Raw genomic sequence first — 25,637 nt, forward strand, 5'->3', positions numbered from 1 at the left:
CGGGGCTGGGGATTTAGCTCAGCGGCAAAAGCGCCTGCCTGGCAAGCGCAAGGTCGTGAGTTCGGTTCCCGGTACCGGAGAAAAACCAAAAAAAAAAAACAAACAAAAAAAAAAAACAAAGAGAACTGAAACTGTTTCCATTCATCTTTGAGAGGTGGCCATGATACACTCACATTAAAAATATTAGAGGGAATACAATAACCAGGGAGAAGATGAATAGGAAGAAAATAAGTGAGACCTCTCTTTTTCTGGAATCCTGAAACTCAAAAGAAAAAGAATCAATTGAAACAGATAGGATAATTGGGATGATATTAGAGTCAGAGTGCTAAAAATAGTTAAATATGGAAATTAGTCACTGTCTTATTCAACAAGTGTTTATTATATATCAATGTGTACCAAATATGACTAGAGATATTAAATCTAGTAATAAACAAAAAGACAAGAAAATAGACATGGATATATATATATATATGTATATATATATATGCTAATAGAATACAAGACGGTGGAAAATACTACTCAGGAAACTAACCCTGTTTAAGGTATAGAAAATGTCTTGGAATAAGTAAATTCTTTTTCAAGTGCTTCCAGGAGGACTTCCCTGCGGAAATAACATCTGAACAAGAACTTAATGGAATAAGAGACCTAAGGGAAGAATTCTAAGAAGTGAACATAAATATATAGGTCATGAATTATGATGAAGAAACAAGAAAAAATATGACAGTAGTTGGGGCCTGAGGACAGTGCAGCTGGCAATTGTTGCTGGTGGAAAGGAGAAGTCAAATGATGGGCAGTGGAGGTCAAGGTGAAGGGCAAAACTGTGCAGACCGTGATAAAGGCATTAGATTATGGTTCACATCAATGCAAAGCCATTACAGAGTCTTAAGCCAAAGAAACCTGTGATCATATTATGCTTTTCATATATCTGGCTTCTGTTTTGTAATGGATTTTTTTTTAAAGTAGATTCAAGAAGCCTGAGTTGGAAACCTACTATAGCAGTTTAGGAAAAGATGTGGATCTCCTACAGTTTAGATATAAGAAAGTGTTTAGAGTTTGAATGTATATATATATAATATACTACATATATAATCTAATATATAATCTATAATCCCTTGTATACTAAATATATATAATATATATATATATAATCTTACATGCCTCTGTCTGATAGTACTGTCCTATACAAGAAAGTAAAAGTGTACATTGGGCAATCTGTTTTTCACTACTATAGCAAAACACCTAATGTCAGCTACTTTTTAAAGCAAAAGGTTTATTCTGGCTCAGAGTTATAGAGATGCAAATCATAGGAGCTTCATCTAATGAGAGAGACCCAGTGCAATACAAAGAATCATATGGCAAGAGACAGAGTGTACACATATTTGTAATTTCTTTCCCTCTTCTTACTAAACCCATTCATGAGCGCTCACCCTAATGACGTTACCTAACCCTAATCATTTCTTGAAGGCTCTGTCTTCAAGCACCAAACTCGAGTAAATCTTCACCCACTTAATACCATTAACATGAAACTTTGGGGGTTAAACTGCTGCATGAATTTGGGGATACAAATGATTATTGAAGACAGTATTGTGGTTGACAGGATGGTTCTATACAGTAGAGAAAAGATTAGTTTTCCTGAGTATAAGAATCATGTAGCTTCTATGATTCCTAAACTATACTTATCAGAGAATTTTAAGATCATATTTTCTGTTATGATTATACAACAAATTGCTTGTCTTTTATAATACCTTTAAAAATGAGTGTAAAGAAATGAGTGATATTACAGGAATCACACTCCAATATGGTAAATGGTGACATAAGATTTTTTGAGTAGAAAATGTCTTGGGAAAGTTAAGTCAAACTCATTTATCATTTTATATAAGAACTTCAGAGCATATAACTCCATGAAGCACATATCAAAACCCTATTTTATGGCTTCTAGAATCTTGTAATCCTTAGAGTTTAACAGTGTTTATGTTTTAATTCTATTTCATTAACTTTATTTTTATGTTTATGCTTTAATTCTATTTCATTAACTTTATTTTAAATGGTTATAATTTATGAATTGATGCTCCTGAAGTGAACAGTGATTAATAAAAGTGAAAGAATAAGTAACAAAAGATTAAGTCCAATTCCTAATAGTGAGTACTCAGTAAAATTTAAGTGAAATTCCAAGTGAAATTTTATAATTACTTAAAATCTACAGTGATTTGTGCTGGTTCTCTTACAAAGTAATTTTAATTTAATGATTCAGTATTGAATAATATGACATTTTAAAGAAAATGTGGTAGACTGATATGTTTGCAGTTCCTCATTTAATAATCCTAAACACTACAAAAATAAGTTAAAATTTAAAATGAGATAATTATTTATTTATCAAGGACAGCCTAACTACATAGTGATACCCTGTCTAAAAAAAAATAAATGTACTTATAGTAATTCAGAAGATTGTAAATACCCAATTAAAAATCAAGGTTATGATTTCTTTAGCGTTAATTTGTTAATGGTTAATTTATGTAGCCATAACACAGATAACAGTGGGTATCTTTTTCTTTGAGAACACACTTATTTTTGTCTAGAATGCATTATTTCTCTCTATATATAAATATATAAATAATTATATAGAGAGACCCTGTCCTTGAACTCACTGTATATCCCAATCTGGCCTCAAATTCATGGTGATGCTCCTGCCTCAGCCTCCTGAGTGCTGGGATCACAGGCATGGGCCACCACTCCCAGCCACAAATTTAGGAGTTTATGTACTTTAACATGCATAATTTCAAAAGTAATAAGATATGCTTTCTGCATAATTTCATGCTAAATTAAAAGTAATTTCAATGTGAATTTTTTTATAAATAACGATAAAAATAATAACATTAAATGGCTGTCATAATTATTAGCCATGGATAACAATGTTAATATAGTAACAATGTTTAAATGAAAGATATCTTTACCTTGTTTTTTTTTTTTGGTTTTTAGGGTTAAACTCTAAAAATACTATCAACAGTAACAAAAATCTGTTGAAAACACACAACAGGGATAGACTGTAACTATGAAACATAAAACATTTAAAATCTTCCAGATACTCTCCTAAGCTTTTGTTGTATTAAGTCCTTTAATCATCACAGTTCTAGTCATCTCATTTCACAGAAGAAGAAACAGAGCTACCAGGAAGTTTGAGCAGTTTGCTTAAGGTCAGATAGTAGTGCATTTGGGATTCAAATGAAAGGAAGAAGTAGAGTTTCAGAAACTGTACTTCTGACAAGCTCATTGTCAAAGAAAGTCTACATATTTGATGACTTAGGTATTCAGATTAAATTAGAAACAATCTTCTTTTTAAAAGAACTTTATTACATGAATTAGATTTGAGAGAAAAGGAGTCAAATTTCACCATTAGAAGGAAGGTCTTCTCCCAGTGGCCAGCTTTGGAAGAAAATGCTCAAGAATATGTCACTTTCTGTGCTTTAAAAACAAAACAAAACAATTCTTGCCCTAAGCTAATGCTGTGATAAAGGATGGTTGATTGGTTTGAGCATTTCCTTTAGCCCACAAGACTTTTCTATGTTCCAAAGCCCTTGTTGGCTTTTTTTTTTTTTGGTAGTACTGGGAATCAAACTCAGGACCGTGCCTTTGCCAGGCTGGTGCTGTGCCACTGAGCTACATCCATGGTCCATTGTTGGCTTCTCAAAGTAGCCCCTTTGTTCCCTTTTCAAATTGAGAAGCATCAGTTCTGGGTCTGTAGCTATGAAAATCACATCACTGTATTTATAAATTCCTCAGTTGTGCTATAGAGTTGTAAAGAAGATTGGTAAGCCAAGAATTCTTTTCTACAATACAATAATAATGATGATATAAATAGAAATCCCCCAGTCTTTCATGGATCCTATGATAATTGGGATGTTGTTTTGCTTTGCAGGGATTAATCTCTACTGTAGCATTCCCTAAAGTTTTAGTAGTTTTCAGCTGAGGTAGATAAGCAGGACTAATGGTCATTATACACAACTCAAAAAGATGTTATTAAATCAGTTTGAGTACATGTGCTGCCAAACCACGTGCAACAAGTTATTAATTCAGTATTATGTCTGAGATAATCACTGCCTTTATTAATAATTTAACAGTCTCACTGGCTCCAAAAATTTTCTTTAAGATTGCTCAATATTCTTATATTTTCGTAGGTCAATTATTACCAAATATTTGGAGGATTTTTACAGCCATCATTCAAACCAAGTAACATTTAAAACTCTTTCCACTTAACTGAAGACATTTAAAAGTAATGACCATTCATTACTGAATTTGGGTAATAAATCTTCCACAGCCAGTATATGCTTCTTCATGTCTGGAATCTATTTTACAGCAGACATAAGATTTTGAAAACTATAGTCATTTTATAATATGGCTCCAACCGAGTTTCTATTCTATCCATTCACTTGACAAATATTTGCTGAATACCTCCTCCGTGGCTGACACTCTCATGGGAAATGTGGCTAATAAAAAGACTCGAATGATTTATAAGACTTCAGTTCTAGTATATTGTGGGAATAAGTGGTAGAGCTGAGTAGGGAACATTTTGTTTAGTATCAGTTCTAGTGTTAATAATGTTAGAACCAAAATCAAGGAAAACGTTCCTTTCCTAACCTTTGGAAATTTACTAACAAAAATAATGACATCTACAAAACGTACGTAACAAAAGTTTGAAAATACAAACTTAGACTAGATAACTTTTTTGTCATGTAATGTTATGTAATAAAATGTAATAGACCAAGCACGGGTTATCTAATGGATCCAGTTCTAGTAGTTGAGACATTTAATCTCTGATTCTAACGCAACATTGGATTGCTGCTTCAAAAACAAAACAAGTACATACTAAGTGGCCTTTCTAAATGTGTAGTTTGTTTTATTTTGCTTGGGTTTTACAAATGCTTATTAGGAATGAGTGTTTAAACCTTTCATTAGATCATGAATTACCCAGAGAAAACATGCTGTAGCCACAAGAACAAAACAAAACAAACAACAAACCTGAAACACATGGAACTTTGTCTATTTTTTGTTTATAAAACCTCATTTACTAATAATGCACTTCTATTTCCTGTGCTTATCCCGGAGCTTTAGTTCTACTTATGAATGACTTCACTGCCAGTTTCACTGTTCTTTTCTTCTCTTTTCCTTCAGCCCTTCACACCATCCCTTCCCTTTCTCACACTCTTGGGCACTGAATCTTCTCACAGAACATCCATCAGTTTCTTCACGTGTGTTGGGAATATGTGTTTATATTTACTGTTTGCAATTTAATGAACTTGCTTCTATTTTAGAAGCTTCTTGGCTCATAGCACCTCTAAAGTTAAGGACCACACGTGTAGTAGTTAGAAATAACATCACTTTACACAAGAAAGAATGAGAAGGGGCATTACTTGCTTCAAGTGACAAAGCTCTGAAGTGAGATGTGAATCAGTTATCTACACAGTCAGCAAAACAATAAATAAATATTTAAAGTATACTTTTACATGTGTAGACAAAATAACATGTAGATTAACAGTTTAAAATATTGCACCAGTAATAGTAGGGTATCTCAATTTTGGTTCTAGTTAAAACAGCACAATTAATAAAATGTAAGAAAATTTACAGTGAAATATATGCTGAAAAGCTGAGTAGGTAATAGTTGTGTTTTGAGTTGATTTGAAGTAGCTTGTCTATTTCAAGAAGGACTAGTACCAAAAATTACACTTTTAGTCATGTTTAATACATTACTATCAATATATTACCATCTCACAATACATTGCTACCAATATATTGTCTAACAATACATTACTATCTCACACAATAATTTTTAGTATGTTTTAGTAAATGAAAACTGAATTAAAAGTAATTTAAAATATACTTCAATAGGTTTTATTACACATTCTAAACACATATTAGACTAGAGGTATAATTAAAATTATATAGTATTCATTTATGGCCTTTCTTATGTACATACTATTCTTATATGTGTGCATTTAAAACTTTATTAAATTTGGTGATCGTAAATATGTACAGTTCTCACAGATACATTCTGTTTTCTTGCTTCTACTCTGTTTATGTTAAAATAAATTTACCATTAGGTATGTTTGAAAATTAATATTTAAACAAGACAGCAAAATATATTGCTGCAGGATATATATTTCAATTTCTGAAACTTTTCCTCTGAAACATTAGTGAGATTCATTTGTAAATATTTACAGAAATATACAATGGGAAGAATTAGATTTAAAATTGGAATTTATGATGTAATATTAACCAGCATCAACAAACATTTCAAATTCTGATATTATTTTCTACTGTTGTGCATTCATCACTATAATTCTAGCATGTGAATTCTAGCATTCATCACTATAATTCTCACATTTCCACAAGGTTGCTGAAAATATCAGATGGAAGAAAGAGTAAAGAAATTTTAAAATTTATGGAACATACATCCTGTGAATATGGTTATTTACAATAACAATACAATTACTGCTATTACAATCTAATATAAAGATAAGTGTGGCATTATTAGTATTTTTACTCATTAGCATTATTGAATTTACAATAAATATCAATATTATTTTGCAATTATTGTCTAACCTACCCCACAAAATGTTTTCACCTGTTTCAGTTCATTTCTTTACATGTGCGATACCAATGAAAACAATCCTTTGAAAATAATCTAGTACCTAGTAAGAGACATTTTTGAAGTACTTAGTACATCCTCTGGATCATACATGAGCCAAGAATGCTTTTAATCTTCAGATAGACAATTCTGACTTTGCATAAGTTTGTGTTAATGTACCATATTTTACTGAAAGGAAATTCCTGATAATTCTTCTACACCTTAATTTTTCATATTTTGCCATTTTAGAATATTATCATCATAAATTAAGAGGATGTATATGCTAAATAAAACTCTCAACAAAGTATTAGCTTCTCATGTGTGTAGGATTTTTATATTCACTACGGAACACTGGTGTAAAGTTGAATATGAGACTTGTCCATTGACTATTATCAACAGGCGCTTAAAATGTTTCTCCACTAGTAATTAATTTTCATGCCACAAAATTACACAAAATAAAGATGGTTTGTAATTCAAATTCAGCATTTATACAATCAAGTAATCTTTAAACATATACCCATTGAGTTACTATTATGCGTAAAGCATTCGGGAATAAATTAACAAGTGAAATATTGACGTTTTAAAGTATAAGCTATAATATTGCATTGCCAAAAGAAAGTTCCAACAAAATACATATTTACAGAAAAGTGATTCAGTGTGTAGGCAGAGAAAAATGAAGATAAGTGGGTAAAATTGTCCTAATTCGGTTGTCTAAAGAAAAAACTATTTAATGGGATCAGAGGAGAATCAAACAAATAGCCATATTTCCTACCTCTATATTTTAGATACTAAACTTGAGTGGAAGTTTGATGTACAAACCATGATGCTATAACTCCTTTAGAGTGATCCCAGTTTCCAAACAATGAGAATCATTAAAATGATGTTACTAAGAAAAATTACTTTCTAAAAATGTATTCCTCAACCCAATACTGTCCATGAACCCCAGGGTATAATCTATAGATAGGTGCAGAAATATTTAGAATTTAGAATGTAGTTTTTCCACCTAATTGACATAATTTTTTTTTTTTTAATTTCCTACACCCTCGTTGATACCAAGCACTACTAACACAACCCAGATACATGCCTAGGAACAATCCTAAGTAAAATAATCTTTCACTGTTGATCCTCTACAGAGCAATATTTCAGGCCTGAGGGTTGGGGATGCAGTTGAGAGGTGGAACGTTTGCCTAGCAGCACACGAAGGCCCTGAGTTTAATCCCCAGCACTACTTACATGCAAAAAAAGACTTCATGCCTGGAAATTAGAATTTGAGCTAATGTTTTTGAGTTTGGAATTGGGGATTGAACCCAAGCAAGGTCTTTTCACTGAGCAATATCCCAGCCCTTGTATTTCTTTTTTTTTTTTTATTTTAAGCCAAGTTCTCATTAAATCACTAAAGAGTTCAGGCTAGATTCAAACTTGCTGTCTTCCTGCCTCAGTCTCCCAGCGTGCTGAGGTTACAGCTGTGTGCAACCGCCTTTGGCTAGATTTTGAACTTTTTCAGGTCCAAGTTATTGGTACCATCTATGCCTTGTTACTGTGACGGAAACCCCTGTCAGACTGAGAAACAAATCCTGTTCATTTTGGAAGTATATCTGAGTCCTGGCCAGTTACCAAAAGACAAGCCTCTGGTTCCTTTTGATTACCATACTATATTTTTTTAAACTGAAGATTCTCTCAGCCGTCCTCTACCAAGAAAACTGTTTTCCTTCAAGAGATACTTGGCAATGTATAGAGACATTTTTATTTTTGACATTGAGGTCCAGAGGTACTACTGACATTTAATGCATGGAGAACAGTAACATAAATATTGTACAATACACAAAACAGCACCTCATAGCAAGGAATTCCTTGGCATAAAATGTCAATATTAGCTCTGTTAAAGAATGCTTTTGTAGATTTAAAACAAAATAGTCTTCCATCAGAGTTTCTCCTTTAGCCATTTTTCTGCAATCTTCTGTGGAATCTAACAGTAAAATGTATGCAGACAACAAAAACATATAATTCTTTAAAGAATATCAAAGAATTTGAACGAAGAGCAAGTTCACTAAAGCTTTCTGTCAGAGATCATAGACTGGTATGTGAATATGCAAATCTACCCTACTTTCAACTACAAAATTTAATATGTTGAGAGTACCACACATAATCAGCTTAAATGTTTCTGAGTTAACTAAAATGTCACAACTACTTTGGAACTTTTGGATTACATTTTGGATTGTTTTTCTAAATTTAATAGTACCTTTCTCAAGAATGAAAGTTCCTCAGAACGCAAATATATAATTAGTTTATCTAATGAATTATTTTAGCCTCAACATTATTATGTAAGAGAAAAATATATATTGTGTAGATAAATCAATTTGACAGATTGTATTTATAATAAAAGAAAAATAATGGTCCAAAAATAAACAAATGTATAGGCACAGTTGGGTAGGGATAACAGCTTAAACACCTGATTTTTTGAAAGAAAAACCTAAGTAGATCAGTTTAATTCATTCAGTTAGTTTACAACAATAAATTGTTCATTTTACCATGAAGTCATGAGAGAATATGTTATTATAATTTCAATCAGCATTCCTTTGATAGTGGAATTTTTGCTTCAACAAATGTGCTTGAACACTGAAAATACAAAGAAATGGAAGATGAGATAGTCTACGTCCAGAAATGGTCATTTGTGGATAAGACTGAAAAAAGATTCTAAAATTTCAAGACTATGTTAAACAGGAAATAACAAGACTCATTCTGAACAAATAAGGTATAAAATTTTAAAGAAGTAGAACAGTAAAGTTAGTTTTTAACAAATAATAAAGAAACAGAAGTGGATCTCTATGTCTTCAGTTCCCACAACACTTTGAAGAAAGTCAGATGAAGTGAGAATCTCAAAATACTTTGGCACAAAGATTCTGGATTTGAATCATGTTGTAGAGAAGACCTATTGAACATGTGGCTTTATGTGATTATGGAGGCTTGGCAGCAGAGGAACATATAGATAAAAAATAGCAAGGAAGGAACTGGGAATAAGGATCAGTGAAAGACACAAGAAAGGGTACACTGGATAATAACGGGTCATATTTAGTGTAAGCTTAGTAGATGCCAGCCATTGTTCTAAGTTTATACACATACCCAATCAAAGGGGTCCCTACTGTCCATCCCATTTTATAGATTATGAAACTGAAACAGAACAGATGAAAGCGTTGTTCAGTGCTACTCTCAGCTCATAAATGAGGAAAACTGAGTAAAGGAGTTAAATTGAGTCAGACAACTTATGAGCTGTCTATTAAATCCAAAGTAATAATTATTAAACAATATTTTGTTAAATTTTTGCTATAAAAGCAAGGTAGAAAAATCTAATTTAAACATGTGAATCTATTGAGAAAAAAGAAACTTTTGTAGCATCATAAGGAAAACACAGAGCAAAGTATTTATTTTTCAGCTACAGGTACTTTTATATATTACCAACACATACAAATCAATGGTCACCGCACAATTCCAAGACTGATTTTCTGGGCATTCTGGAAACATGATGCATGGAATTCCAGTTTTCTGATTTTTGAAATCTGTGTAAGAAACACCCATAAAATTATATTTCAGGGTGCCTAGATAAAATGTTGGATTCCTCATTCCATTCAGATATAAAATATTTTATAAATTGGGTTTAAAAAAGGTTTCCAAGAAGTAAAATTTTATCATGTCCATAGTATTGTGAAACCCAAAGTATAAGGTAGCAAAATTTAGTCCTTATTTACTTTTGGTTTCTAACACCAGAGAAACAATGCAAAATTTACACATGTGTCTGATTTATTTCACTGAAGAGTATGGTCTCAAGGTGTATACATTTACCTAGAAATGTCTCAAGTTTATCGTTCTTCAAGCTGAGTAGTATTCTACTGTATGAAAGAAACTCATATCTTCTTTAAAATGTACAATAGATACTTTGAAATAGGAAGAAAATGCTCAAATGGAAAGGAAATTAGTGAGGGGGTTTGGAAAAGGAAGAAAAGAAAAGAAGGAAAAATGGACACAAATCTTCTATAAATAAGGAGGAGAAAAGGAGCTAAAGGGAGGGGAGGGGAATGGGGAAAAAAAAAAGAGTCAAGATATATAGTGTACAGGAAGAAATTTCCTATAATTAATGTGATCATTATGTATACTGAAAGTGTAACAATACACTTAATTAATTAATGAGAGAAAAAATTGGTTACACTTATATTTGACTAAGGGCCTTTTCACATTAAGAAATTTTAATATTTCAATTATTCTTAGTTATAATATAATATTATAAAAATTAACAAAAACACAGTTTTCAAATAAGAAAATTCAAAATGACCTATTTGTCTTAGAACATAGAGATAATATTTATTTCTTTATAGTCCTTTCTCATGTTATATTCTGTATTTTGTAAAATAGCATGTTTCTGAACTATATTAATAGTAATGCAAATATTTAATGAATGCTTATACATACTCATTTGATCCTCATCTCCCCAATTAGATGTACAATGATGTCTATTTTACTGATGAAACAATAAGTATAGATAATTTCACAGATATTAAATTTATTTGAAATTAAATTATTAACCTCTTCCCCACAATATTCTTTGTTGGTGGTGGTGTTCTTACTGAGATTAACCTAGGGCCTCACACTGAACTCACCAGGGTTTTTTTTGTTTTTTGGGGGGGTTTTTTTGGTGTTCTCACTACATACTTGCCAAATTGTCCAAAATGGGTTTGAATTTGTTACTTTTCTGCCTTTCTTTCCCCAAATGCTGGGATTATAGATGTGCACCAGCATGCCTGGCTAAACTACTCTTTATGGACCTGTATAGTGGTTTTTTTTGTTTTTTTTTTGGTTTTTTTGGTTTTTTTTGAGACAGCATTCTTCTATGAAGTTCAGGCTGGCCTTGAGGTCACTTTGTAGCCCAAGCTAGTCTTGAACTTGCAACAATCCTCCTGTCTCAGCCTCCCAAGTGCTGGGATTACAGGCGTGCTGCACCACACCCAGCTCCATATACTGTTGCATGGACTGATTATCATATACTTAAAAATTCTTTGAGGAATATATCTAGGTTTCAATTTTCCCTTTTGAGTGACACATAATTCATAGTGTTGTAATAAATATCATATGTGACAATTTATGTGAAGTTCCTGGCCCACTAATGGACTTTCAGTTAGTTAGCCCTTAATAATCACTACTCCTCTTCCTGCTTCTGCAAGACCAGTACAAAGATAACAGCCAGATGGTTATATAAAGAGCACAACATCAGGTTCATGGTGCTAAACATCAGCACCACCTTGTTGGTAAATATGGATACAGTGTCTAAACATTTAAAGATAAACTGAAAAATGTCTCTGTTAGTATTATAATCCAAAAACTGAAGAAAGCTAACTTGTTCAGTTACTTTTCTGAAAGGGTAATGTTTTGATGTTCAAATAAAGTTACAGAATATTTGGCTAACATGGAGTCGACATGCTATGTTCCTCAGTTTATCCACTTATATAACGTCGATCGTTATTTTCATCTTGCAACAATGAAGTATAATAGTTGAGAGAAAGAGAGATCTTATGCCTTAAAAATCCTAAAATATTTGCTATCTGGCCCTTCAGAGAATGGGTTTACACTCTCGTGGGTAAACACTGAAATTCTTTAAGGATTCCAAGAGCATTTGCTATGCTAACGTTAACCTATAAAACAGCAAGAAAAAGAAAAGGAATTCTAGCATAGAGTCCTTCGTGGACTTATTTGACCTTTTGGCACAGCTTAGAAAATTAATGATCTGCCTGAAACATTTTCAATACACAAATTCAGCTATTTTCCTTATTATATGAAATGAAACATGCCATTTGCTTTCTCCCAGGCTACCATATTCAATATGAAATGAAAGATTTCTGTAATGTATATAATACACATACTAATTTAATATATATTATTATGTATACATAATAATTCTATAAAATATACTGATGGTTTCTTTGATGAAAATATGATAAATTTGTAAAAATCACAGGTTGGCTAACAATCTAGGAGAGGGATGTAGGCCTCCTTTAAATCTTAGAGAACTGTTCAGTTAATTTTCATTCAATTCTAATGTGATATATTCCCCACTTTTTCCACACCTCTAAAAGCTACATTATCCACTTAATTGTATTTGCTGTGCTTGAGAATGATCACTTCAGAAAAAATAAAGGCACTTTGTATAAAGAAATATGCTATAGCTAAAACAGAAAGGCCAAGGTATAATAACGATGTTCATTGTCTTTGTTTAAAATGTGCACACATGTATACACAAACACAGAATAAAATTTAAACAAAATTAGAATTAACAATACAGGCATAGAGGAACCTCTGAACACTAATAACTTTTGAAAGATATAACACTGCCGGTTCTAAAAAGAAAGAACTTTCACCCAGAAATAATACAAATCTTCCATAGGTCACATATAAAAGTTGAATCATTATTTTGATAGGTGAAGTGTTTGCAGGAGTAGTGAAGTCATAGTTTCCTCCAAACACAAACCATTAAAAATTTTCTTAAAATAATATGAAAACTATAATCCTTCACAAAATTAACTTTTTATAAAATAGAACATTTAAAAAGTAATGAATAAAAACAAATGGTTACAAAATATTCCCACAGAAGTTAAAATGTGGTTTCCGTGTGTATGTACTAGTTTTATGCTCAAGTAATGCCAGCTTAATTTTGTAGGAAGTAATACTATAAATTACTCAGGCAGCATAAGAATGACCTTCAACATTCCACAGTTGCAGGGTAGCAATAGTGCACATTCCCACGAAGACAGAAAAGGGAAGGGAATGTGTAAAGAATGTGTGTTGGAAACTACGGGTTGTTAAGTAAACTAAGCTCATAGTTCAGATGCCGGAAATTGATTATAATCAAAATGTAAATATTTAACATGTAGCATTTACCAGATGAACTGCTGAGAAAATATCTACTCTCATTGGAAATTCTAAGGTTTACTTCCCATGCTGGTACCTGGCAGGTATTGAAGGCTTTCTTACTGCCTTGTATTTAAAGACAAATATTTCATAACGATAAAGCATACTTATTAAAAGGAAAGGTACTTAATCTGGATATTTTATTTAATGCTAGCTGTCAATATTTTAACTATTAACCTTAATTTTCGTCTTGACAGCCAAACCATAATTGCTTTTGTCATCATAGCACAAGGTGTTTCCTAACCACAGCAATTTTCACCTGTGTCTGACTGCAGCCACCTGCCCTTCACCCTAGAAGTGTATCCAGAGCTGGGTTGGCATATTTGAGTGACACCAGAAATATGCAAGAGATTGAATTGGGACAGATAAAAATCACCAGGTAAGCTCCTGTATCCCTGCTTTCCATTTTCTGAACAAAAATCTGTAAGAAGTTGCAATGCAACGTGACTTCATTTGAAAGCTTCACTTAATAATCAGCTTTTCTCAAATTAGCTAAAAGAGCAATTACAAATTATAATTTGTAAAAATAAGAGTATAGGGAAGCCTGTTATCAAATTTTCTGTTAAGGAAAAGGAGAGGTACTGAGTAACACTAACGAAAAGAAGAAAGAATAGTCACCTTTGTTAAATGTATGTAGTATGTCTATTTTACTCTTTAAAATGTTTGCACCTGTCCCACTTTCACTAGAACTTTGCTATAATTTCTACCTCCTTAGACTCTGAAATTTTTTACCTTTTCCTCTGGTCTTTTTCATTATCCTGCCAAATTATAACAACCTTCATTTAATTGTATATTTCCTTCAATTATCTTTCTTTCCTCTACTTTAACAGAAACCCATAGTCACTTTCTCTGGTTCATCAGTTTTGGTAACTCTTTAACCTACCACAAAGCGACTTCCACCCCCACTTACACAAAAAGGTATCATTCCCTTAAGGTTATCAGGATCCTCCTGATTTGACTTGATTCTTTTAACATGATGTGTTGTGATTTCCTCACATTCTGGTTCTTACTTCTAGGATGCCGTGAAGTCCTTTCTTAACTCTTCTAACAACTTTTTCCAAGTTCCTTCATGGAACTCGCTTCTTTCATGCATTTCACCAATGTAGGTGTCATGCAAGATCAAATTCATTTCTTTATAAATTCTACATAGCGCCCCTCATCAAGAAAAGGTTTTCATATATACATATATATATATATATATATATATATATATACACACATATATAGTGAAACTCTGTATCATTTCTAATGTTTTTTTGTTTTTATTTTTTATTCTCTTTAATGGTTTGATCAATCTTGCATTCTCACATCTGGTAATCTGAGCAAACTTCATTGAAGATAACAATATGTAATATAACAACCACTGTTAATTCCTATCATTTTGTTCTGAAACCCTGTAGCATTTGTATTGTTTTGCTTTGTTTTGTATTTGTCTGTATTGTTGGAAATTTGCTCTTGTTCTTTTTTTTTATTAATCTCTTTAAAATAAAATAAAGAAAAGGTATGTATTGTTTCATCCCTTGAACACACTTCAGGTTTTGCTGTTACCAGCAGAATATAGCCGACACTGTGACGTACATGTTCTGGAGCTCACACCTCTAGAAGGCTTGCAGCTTCTGCTTTCTTTTATGGAATTCGGCCCTGAGGCTACTGTTTGATGCAAGAGCCTGTGATGCACTATGATATACAAAGCAAAGGAGGCCTTCTCGGTTGTCTCCTCTGAATGCAGCCCTCCACCAAGCTGCAGCTCCTGAGAGTCCCCAGGTGAAGTCAGCAGAGCAATCACTCCTGCCAATAGTGAATATTAGATTGTTCTTTTCAGTCACTAGTTCTAGGGATGTTTTCTTGTACAATAACTGTAATTGATACAGTAGGGACCCCACCGGGTTTTTTTTACTAAATCTGATTTCTTGCTTCACCATGTAGTTATTGCTGGTGACAAGGATAATGTTCACAATATCAACCAATGCATTATGGTAGTTCTCAAGTCTACAAATTTTCCCGTGAGCTCTAAACTCGTATTTCCAATTTTTACTTGGTATTTATATTTGCATTACCCAGAGGGTCACTTGATACTACTTGTTTATTTTTGTATAATCCAGAAGGATCTCACACTTAGCACATCAAAACTAGTTATCTTTCACTTTCATATTTTTAGCTGTCTCATCCCTAGATTTCCCGCTTTATTGAATATTGTCATTATCCTCCACTTTTTCTCTCCATATACCAAAATATTAGTCCTCTGTCTCAGTCATCACCCTTAACAGCTGGATACTATGTCTGCTTTGTCTTTTCTCCCATGTGACCCAAGTGTCTGCCCTGCTATCCATCGTCACTACTATAGTTCAGACAACTCTGTTTTACTATCGCTGTAGTAAACTATTACATATGATATTATGTTGTGACAGAAATGTTGCCCTTTTCACATCTGTGCCCTACACTATGATTAGACTGCTATTCTCCTAAACTGAAAATTTAGTTTTGCACCTTCCTTGATTACAACCTTAAAATGATTAGCAAGACCATTTTAAACCAGTCCTTCTCCCTTACACTCGCCTTTTATCTCTGTGGCTCTGCCTCTCTCTGTCTCCCTGTCTTGCTCTGTCTGTCTCTGTCTCTCACCCTTCCTTCAACCGCATCTCCACCCACTCCTTCTTTTTGTTTCCTTCCCCTGCTCCTAGGATTCCTTCGAAGATCTAACTCTTCCAACTCTTAGTCAAGCATTTCTTATCGCATACATTGAATTGGACATTCCTAAATTCCTGCTGATCTCTGAAAGATGGAATATGTTGTCACGCACTGCCACATTGACGGCTAGACTTGATAGAACACCTGCTATGCTCTAATTTTGATTCTGAACTTTTTGACAACTGATTTCCTTGTCCTGAAAAACACTTTTGTCTCCTTTTCTATCAGATTCTTACTCTGTTTCAAATGTTGCTTCCCCTAGGAAAATTCCGTGGTTATTGAATAACTCCACTGCCACAGGCCCAAATAAAAATGGGTCTTCATGCTATATGCATCTGTGCATCCCTGTACGCATTTGCGCATAGCACTTTCTACTTTGTGTAATGCCTGCTTTTTTTAAAATTAGTTTGCCAGTAAGGTCTTGGTCTGAATCTTTCATTTTTGAAACTAAACAGTCAAATGTAATTAATGATGTTAAATGTTTCTTTCTTTCCTTGTTTATTTAAATGCTGAATTATGAAGAGTGTGTTGGGGAAGGAAAATAAAGAAAAATTCTCAATTATTAATCTAGATCAATAGGTCTAAATAATAAGATCTGGTGGTTATAGTTGAACATCAACTCTTCCATAGATAATGTCTTATGGAAATTTTATTTCCACTTTACTATATTGGCTATCATAGTTTTCACACCACAGAGCAATGGAAGCAGTGAAATAATAGTTGGCAAAAACTAAAATATTTATTATGTGGCTTTTTGCACAGAAAAGTTTGTGAACTCCTGACCTCAACGATGGAAATGTGTCACACATCTGAAATGTATCTTTTCAATAATAAAGTATTTCTTAAATCTCAGGATACATATGGTCCCACACAAATATTCTGTATAAGGTTCTCTAGGAGGTAAAAAGGTAAAAATAGCTCAACCTTACACAAAAGAAACTTGCAATTTAGGGGAAGCTATGGTGATGCTTGCAAGCACTTTCATCCAAAGGTGATAATTAAAGCATCATTAACAGGATGGCTGTTTCCTGCGGATTGAGTGGGATTCACAGAGGATTAGTCAGCCTGAAAGCCCAGACTGAACCAGTGTGTTCTTCCTTTAAAGCCCCGTTCCAGGTGCAGTGTGCTCCATGTATATCAGCCCCATGTGGCCGTGAGTAGGGTGGAGAGTGGGCTGGATGAATGGCAACTTTCACCATCTCCTCCCAGGTGCAGAATGTATCCAAACACCAGGTGTTTACAGGTGGGATGTTTAGAAACATCTGCATGATACACTGAATTTTTCAATCACTTCTCTGATGTTCTTTCCTCTCCAAAATTATCCTTGGTACGTTTTTGCTTTCTATGGTGACACACCTATATCCTGAGTTACTCAGAATCAAAACTGTAGATAATACTGATTCATTCATATTCTCCTGGTAATGCAACCATCCTTTTTATCCTATAAATTCTGCCTCCATGGTGACTTAATTCTACCTTTCTTCACATATTATGTAAGATATTTCTTTATTGCTTCCCTAACTGGCCCACTTATATTTTTCCTCTATTTTATGAACATTTCTTAAGCATTTCTTTTTGGTTGATTTTCATGGTATTTAATGATCACAACATATTTTTGTTTACCAGCCTTCTACTACAAAATAAAATAAAATAAGTAAAATAATGTGCTTGGTCTTCCCCAACCTACACTGGCATAATTTCAAACACTTTGACTTTCTTCCTATTTCTCCTTTACACGAAATGTTCTTTCTCCCATCTTTCTGTATTCAAATCTTTCATCTCATACAGGGTTCAATTCTACTGGTGTTTCTTGAAACCTCCAGAGATATGACTTTGTCTTTGCTACCTAACACACCACTCCACCTATATTTCTAGTCCTGAGTTTCAGGCACCAGTATTACACCAAACACCTTCACTTGGATACTTACTAGGCATCTGAAGCTTAATAAGATCAAAATAGAGTCATTACTTTCCCATACACTGTCCTCCAAATCTGCTCCCTCAAATGTCTCCCTGTCTAGTCACAGACTCTCAAGTCAGAAACTTCAGAGTCATCTTTCATTTCTCATTGTCTGTACTCATTCCAAAGTTCTACTTCCACAGAGGATCTGTGTTGTCACTTTCTGCCCTCCTCCACCATCATCACACCAGTCATTAGCTTTCGCTCAGACTATTGAAGAACGTCACCATTGGATGCCTTGTTTCATTCTGTGTCCTGCTTCACTCTCCATATCATAGCCAGGTTGACTTTTTAGGAAACAGAAATAAGACCATATAATTCCCTGGTAACCAGCCTCTCACACACTTGAAGACTAATGAACATCCCTTATGATCTACAAACAGTTTTCCTTTGCAGTGGTTATATTTTCTATGTCTTAACTGGAAAGTTTCTTTCTTTGCAACTACTCTACTCTCTTCATTATACCACTCCTGTTCTTATAGCATTCATTACTTTTTGAAAATGTCTTATTCATTAATTCTTTTTCTATTGTCTCTATCATTATACTCTGCACACACTACTGCCTTACTCACTACTTTGTCTTGAGTAATATGTGGCACATATTCCAAGGCGAATAGATACTTGTTGTTTAGTACATGAATTTCGTTATGGCACTTCTAGATCATTACTTTTATTTTAATTTATATGTAGGCCACAAATATGACAGAATGGGATAGCTCATCCATGCTTTATTTTTCAACGCATATATATATATATATATATATATGGTACAAATTATGTAAGGCATTATTCTGTATAAGCTACCATTTAATTTAATCTTCTAAATCATGATTACAGAAACTTCTTTGAATTAAAAGAAGAGCTACTATAATGATTATATTTTAAGATAATTATTATTATTATTATTTTTTTTTTGGTACCAGTAATTGAACTCAGGACCTTATGCTTGCCAGGCAGGCACTTATGCCACTGAGCTATATCCCCGGCCTGAAAATTAATTTTTCTAAGTCTTATTAAGTGCTAGTAATTCTCTTGAATTTTACTGTAAGAGTAGAAGAGAAGGCAATAAAGAAGCGATGACAAATGCTTTCCAGTCTACTGCTAGGATCTGCCTGCTTTCCTGACAAAATGCTAAAGATGGGTCCTCAGAGGTTCACTATAGCTCTTTCAGTGCTTTTTTAAAACTCTGCATAAATTGTTTCTTCATATGTTAATGCAGTTACTATAGGTCTTCTCCATGGGACTAGCCACAGTTTTTCAACAGCATCTCTCATATCTTCTAGGCAAATGTGAGGTCTTGTTTGCAGGGCTAAAGATAGTTATCTCTACTCTGAAAGACTGTGGTCTTTGAAAGCAAATGCTCTCTTACTGAATGCAAAGTTTCCTCAGTTAACTGTAATTTCAGGGAACTCTAGTGGCACTGAAAAACATCAGAGTACATAGCAGCACTAGAGAAACAAAAGATATCAGAGGTGTCTGTAAAACATCCCAATCATTGCTTGAGAATAAAAAACATTCACCATGGTATTTAATAGGTTTTAGACACAAAGGTTCCATTAATCACACCCCGTAACTAGTGAGTATGAAAACTTGCCAAGGTTGGATCATTGTCCACATTAAGTGAACTTAAAATGTAAGAGCTATAAAATAGAAGAATAACTCAGTTCCATAATCTAATACACTGACCAGTAATTATGGAATAACTCAATTCCATAATCTAATACACGGACCAGTAATTAAATACAGATGACTTTAAGTGTTGCATAAACACATCCTTGACTTTTTCCTAAACACGTCTGTTGTAATCTAAGCTGTAAAATGTTGTTTCCCACTAGTCTATCCATGGTCACAGATTTCGGCCAAACAGACCATATCATTATCTGATTCCTCAGTTCTTCCCTTTTGATTATCCCATCCGAGGCAGCCTTAGCTTTCTGTGATTCAGTCGCCTCCCACATCTTTTCCTACATCTTATTGTGTTCCCTTGTCTTGTCCAAGCCTGTCACGTGTGGGAGTCTAATAAATGCTACCTAATTGTGGTGATTCTCCTCTTGTGTTCTCTCACCTCTATTTACTCCTCCTTTACTTCTACTTAGAGTCAATTATCAACACTTTCTGAGCACCTATTCTACAGAGGAACCAAGAGATTATACTCTCATTTTCTCAATTGTGTTATAAAGACTATGATTTTCTTTGCACTGTCAAAGATAGTTTCCCATGGGAGAGTGATTTTTCTAATAAAGTTCATGCATGGCCTATTTAACTATAGTGCTATTTTCTCCAATTAGGAATTTAATCTCTTGGGAATGGGGTTGTGTCTTTGCATGCCTGATACAGTGACAAATATAGTTTTTCAGCCCTAAAAAAAATAGTATTTTAATTTCTCATAACTTTGACATATCTGTGTTGATAAGCCTAGAGTTTTGCACAAATTTTATATATTATAATTTTTAAACTACTGTATCATTTTATAAGTGAAAATAAACATATTTAACTTTGATCATAATGCTATCTTTTTAGGTGGAAATTACGTGTCACTGGATAATGTTTTAGGTAAAATAAAGTTACAAAACTTTCGTGCTTGTAATTTCTGTTTTTTAAAGTTATCTTCAAAAACTCAACAAAAGTAAAATAAAATTAATTTCTACTCTGCAAACAATATTTTAAAATCATAGAATTTTCACAAGAAAGGGACTTTAATGAGTGCTCTATTTATAAGATAAGGATAAAACTAATATATTTTCATTATATGTCCTTTCTTTTAATTAAAATCATTCCAAAAACAAATAAGGAAATTTAATCTATTTAATCTAATCTATTTAATCTAGGTTGTGTTATGCATTATGCTATTTATGGCAAAATTGTTAATAATCTCATAATGTGGCTCAAAAAGATATCAGAATAACAAGATGTTGGAATACAGGTACTTCATCAAAACTGAAATGTAGGTCAGAATATAGGTAGCATCATTTCTAGTTATACTCAAGCTTTATAGTCTGTCTTTCTATATGTGGGCTGATCACATCAGTGGTGATACAGAAATTTGAGTGAAGGTTAGGAGTTCAAAACACAAAATATTGCACTCATTTTAGTTTTAAATTGTTAGATATATCATATAATATTTGTCACCTAGTAGGCCTAAAAAATGAAGGTATTTTTGGTGAGCTTTTGTTATCTCCTAGAATTCCACTAAGGCTTTCATACATCATCAGACTCAATCAAATATTTTGTAGATTAAGATTAACTATTTTCAGGATGATAAAACGAAGTCCTATAAAATGGTTTAGAGCATGGATTTGACTCCTGTTTTTACTACTTATTAATACTGCACTGCTCTATGTCTTAGTTGCCTCCTATGTAGGATAAGAAAAATAATAGTACTTTCTTTGCAGCAGTATGTTAAGTATTACATGAGTTTATTTAGAATACAGCATAGCATATAGTGTTAAGAAGAAATGTTGATAGGATTTCCCCTGAAGTTAATGAAATTTACATGTATGACTCTGTCATTTTCACTTGGAAGGCCTCAGAATAAATTTAGTAAGTTTTAAAATTGATACTTTAGTTTTATTTTACCTATAGCATCCTCTCTACACACATACATTGTTAAATTTGGATTTGCCCTTGCATGTTATTGTTGTTGTTGTCTTGTATTAGAAAGATTAAATATTTGCCTAGGGCATGCAACTAGTATTGACATAGCTGGGATGCATCCTAAAGTGTATGTTCTAGACAGCTTGAACTCTTAGCCAAAATATTTTTCTGCCAATTTTTTCAATTTTCCCTTTTTCTCATTAGTAATATTCACCTGACAAAGCACCATAAGTTCCTGCTGTGTGTGAGAGCATGACCTTTTCCCAAGCACAATTTCCTCTTATTTGAAAAGAAGGAATAATCGCTCCGCAATCAGCAGTGAGTTTGTAGTAGGGTCTGTCCACTATCAGCAACCATATACTTACATGGTTGCATGCAAGGGGCGTAAGGGGATGGAAGGGAATCACTAGAAAAGAGCTAGTAGCACTTCTTTTTTTGTTGTTGTTACTCTCTTTTACTTTTTCCAACCAGAATCTCAATAACGTCTGGTATCTACTTGACATAGAGGAACATAAGGAGGAGTGGAGATTAAGAACAGGGATATTAAAAAAAGCACATTTGCATTTATGGATTCATTCCTTATGTCACCCATGCATTGACTCAACAAAAATGCAAAGGGCTACCACTCTGATGCATGTACTTCAGGGAATGCACTGAGATTATAGGCTGCTTTCTTTTACTCAATCAGCAAATATTTATTCAACACCTACTCACTGATTACCTAGCAAAGCATAAGAAATGTAATGCCCTGCTTTCACTGAACTTATAATTAGTGAGGATTTTATAAAAAATCTTTACATGTATAAAAAGACAGAATGTTCCAGCCTGAATATGTAAACCTTTGTGGATAGTTTTCCTTGTTTGTCAACACATGTAACCTATACAATTGTACTGATAATTCTTATTCTTGAAATATCTTCCTTATTACTTTCAAGGCTAAACATTTCCCCAAACTACTTTATTCAAATAAAATAATTACTTTTTATGTGAGTAATAATTCTTATTAATAGTTACTTCCAATTATATCCAAAAAAACCTTTCTCTAGAAGTTATAGTTTTACCTTAGGTTCCACAGGAAAGGAATCACAATCTATCAAAAATAGTAAATAATTAAATTTTAAGAAGTTAATGTTTATTGGGTGTGGTAGCTCAAGTTTATAATTTCAATACTCAGGAGGCTGAAGCCTGAGGGTTGCTTTGAGTTCCAGAACACCCTAGGCCACACAGTGAGTTCAAAACCAACCTATACTATATAGTGAGCCCCTGTCTCAATAATAATAGTAGTGAAGCTCTGCATCATTTCCAACGTTTTTTAATTAATTTTATTTTTTTAACTTGTTACTGTCATTGCTTATTAGATAAATCTTACATTCTTATGTCTAATGGACTGAGCAACTTTGATGACGGTAACAATATGTAATATAGCAACCATTGTAAATTTCTATCATTTTGTCTTGAGGTCATGTATCATTTTTGTTGTTTTTGTGTTGTTTTGATTTTGTCTTCTTGGTTGTTTTGACAGGTTTTTTATTTTTTAAAATAAGGAAAGTTAATAATGTTATTTATGCCAATGTTGTGTTGGGTGTCTTTTAAAACTCTTAGGAAAATATACCTTAAAGAATTCTAGAAAATAGATGTATGCTGAACTTCCCTCTTTGAGAGATCACGAGGTTTCATTTTAGAATGTTGATGTGCTAAGGACAGCAGATTCTTTGTCAGGTACTGGTACATATATATAAGAGGTAAACTCATAACCCTTCTTCAACTTGTGTTTTCAGAACCAAATTTTTTAAAACGAGCTACATTTGGGGAATTATTTCCAGCTATCAACAGACATGCTGGACATACCCAACCATACCAAAACATTTCCCAGTTAAGCAGCCAGCTAATCAAGACATTTTCTGAGTTAAATTATCAGCCAGCTCTATACATTGTGAAGCTTGTTTCCAGACAATAAACTTAAGAACTTCTCCAGGTGTCATGTGCTATGCATTGATACCTCTTATGTAAAATATTTTAAATTGGCTTAGATTTTTTTGAGTAAATTCTAGCCTGGAGTGCAGTTGCATCCAAGCCAATATTCTTGGGATATTTTTGCTAGGAATAAAAGATTCCAGTAATTGTGCCTAATGGATTGTGTGCTCTGAACTAATAGCTATTCAAGTTACTTGATATCTTAAGGGAAGTCTCTTTCAGGAACTCCAGGTAACTATGAAGATTTATATACTCAAATATCTGGCGGTTCTCATCCGGTATTAGGAGCACTTTAAATCTTTATTTGAAGGATACACAAGATATATATGAAAGGTAATTTCTCCTTTTGAAGAATTCATGAATTATCATACTTCTAATTGCAAAGAGAAGACATCCTGCTTGCCAAAAACTTTTACCCTAACTGCAAAACTTAATTGCCCCTTCTGATGAAGCAGTCATCGAGTAATTTATTTATGGTGGCAATATAACATACCTTGTATAAAATTTTTTTTAAAAGACCAAATATATTCTAAAAACTTCAAAAGCAAATTCTGGTGCAAAATTTATGTCTCAAGTATAAAGCAATAGAACTGTGGTATCAAATATATTCACTGCAAATACATTTTGGGGAGCTTTGAATTTGAGGTTGATATTATGAAGGTTCTTGCTATAGTGACAGACCTATATCCATAAGTTTAGTAAAAACCAAAGGAAAAACATAAGGTGATACAAAAGTCAAGAGAAGTTTCAACAATACTTAAAATACTTATACAGTTATTTTTAGCTGCATTAAATTTTCTAGTAATCAGCATTCTTTCTCTTACAAATCCCCTACATGAGCTATTCTAATTTCATATATCTGACAAATACATAAGTTAATGTTTCATTATGTTAATTTTCTGTCACTAGCATGATTTGACAAAAGTTTAAACCATTACTCTGCCACCACACATTACTAATTAAGACATTAAAGAATCAACTCTCATAGCCAAATGTTCTAAAGAGCTTGACAGTTCCCTCCCAGTTTTCCAAACTTTTAAAAATCTTCTTGATTGCTATTTAAATACATTAACTTGTAAAGCAATTGTTATAGTGAAAATATAATCTACTACAGATATAAAAACAATCACATTTGCAGATTAAACCTATATAATTACCCAAAAAGGCTGATAATCTAAATTGATTTGCTGAATGTTCACATGAATAAAAATAGATCAGTGCCTCATTTTTTACTCATTAGGTTTTATGTGAGAAAAACTGGATAACAAGTGATGGTCAGAAAACATTTTGAGCAACTTGACTGATTCGTTGAAGAATATCTACACTTGCCACCATTTTTACTTTTTATGTTAAACCAAAATCTGATTAACAAGATATCCATCAGCCTTTAGGTTTGAGTCACAAAGCTTTCTAGAACCAAAGTAAACTATCCATTTTCTAAGACCAAAGGCCTTCTGCAAATTATATCCTTCAAATAAAACATTTAAAACCACCAGAAAGTATTAAAAAATTAACTCTAATCATAAATACAAATAAATTAAAATTCACTCCATTGATTTTACTTCTATGGAACTTGGAAATCAAAGCTTAAGAACTTTATATGCTCAAATATAATGATTCTGAGACCATGCATTTTCACTTGCTGAAGATTATGTCCTAAATTTCTCCAATTAAATGCTTCTTAAAATTTATAATAAATTGTCTGGCAAAGTAAGATTATTTTCATGTCCAAATCTATGTAACTATTTGAATGGCCCTTACATTTTAGATGGCATCAATCTTTTATAAAATATTCAGTTTTATGTAATATGTAGTTTGCATTGCATGATGCACGGGGAATAAAATAATTAC

At 32.9% G+C, this 25,637-nt stretch overlaps 2 protein-coding genes across 2 annotated transcripts in view; one reads left to right on the forward strand and one right to left on the reverse strand.

Annotated features, from left to right (window-relative positions):
* Positions 1–25,637, reverse strand: part of Rassf9 (Ras association (RalGDS/AF-6) domain family (N-terminal) member 9) — a 34,224-nt gene that overhangs the window by 5,404 nt on the left and 3,183 nt on the right. The gene's annotated exons all lie outside the window — the stretch shown is intronic.
* Nts (neurotensin) overlaps positions 13,536–25,637 on the forward strand; it is a 62,230-nt gene continuing 50,128 nt past the window's right edge. The window contains exons 1-2 of the mRNA XM_013518119.1: positions 13,536–13,614; positions 13,846–13,949. The gene's annotated coding sequence lies outside the window, so the exon portion shown is untranslated. The remainder of the gene's footprint in view (positions 13,615–13,845; positions 13,950–25,637) is intronic.

This window comes from Chinchilla lanigera, unplaced genomic scaffold (genome assembly GCF_000276665.1).
Source record: "Chinchilla lanigera isolate Chin_1 unplaced genomic scaffold, ChiLan1.0 scaffold00004, whole genome shotgun sequence".
Classification (NCBI taxonomy): Eukaryota; Metazoa; Chordata; class Mammalia; order Rodentia; family Chinchillidae; genus Chinchilla; species Chinchilla lanigera.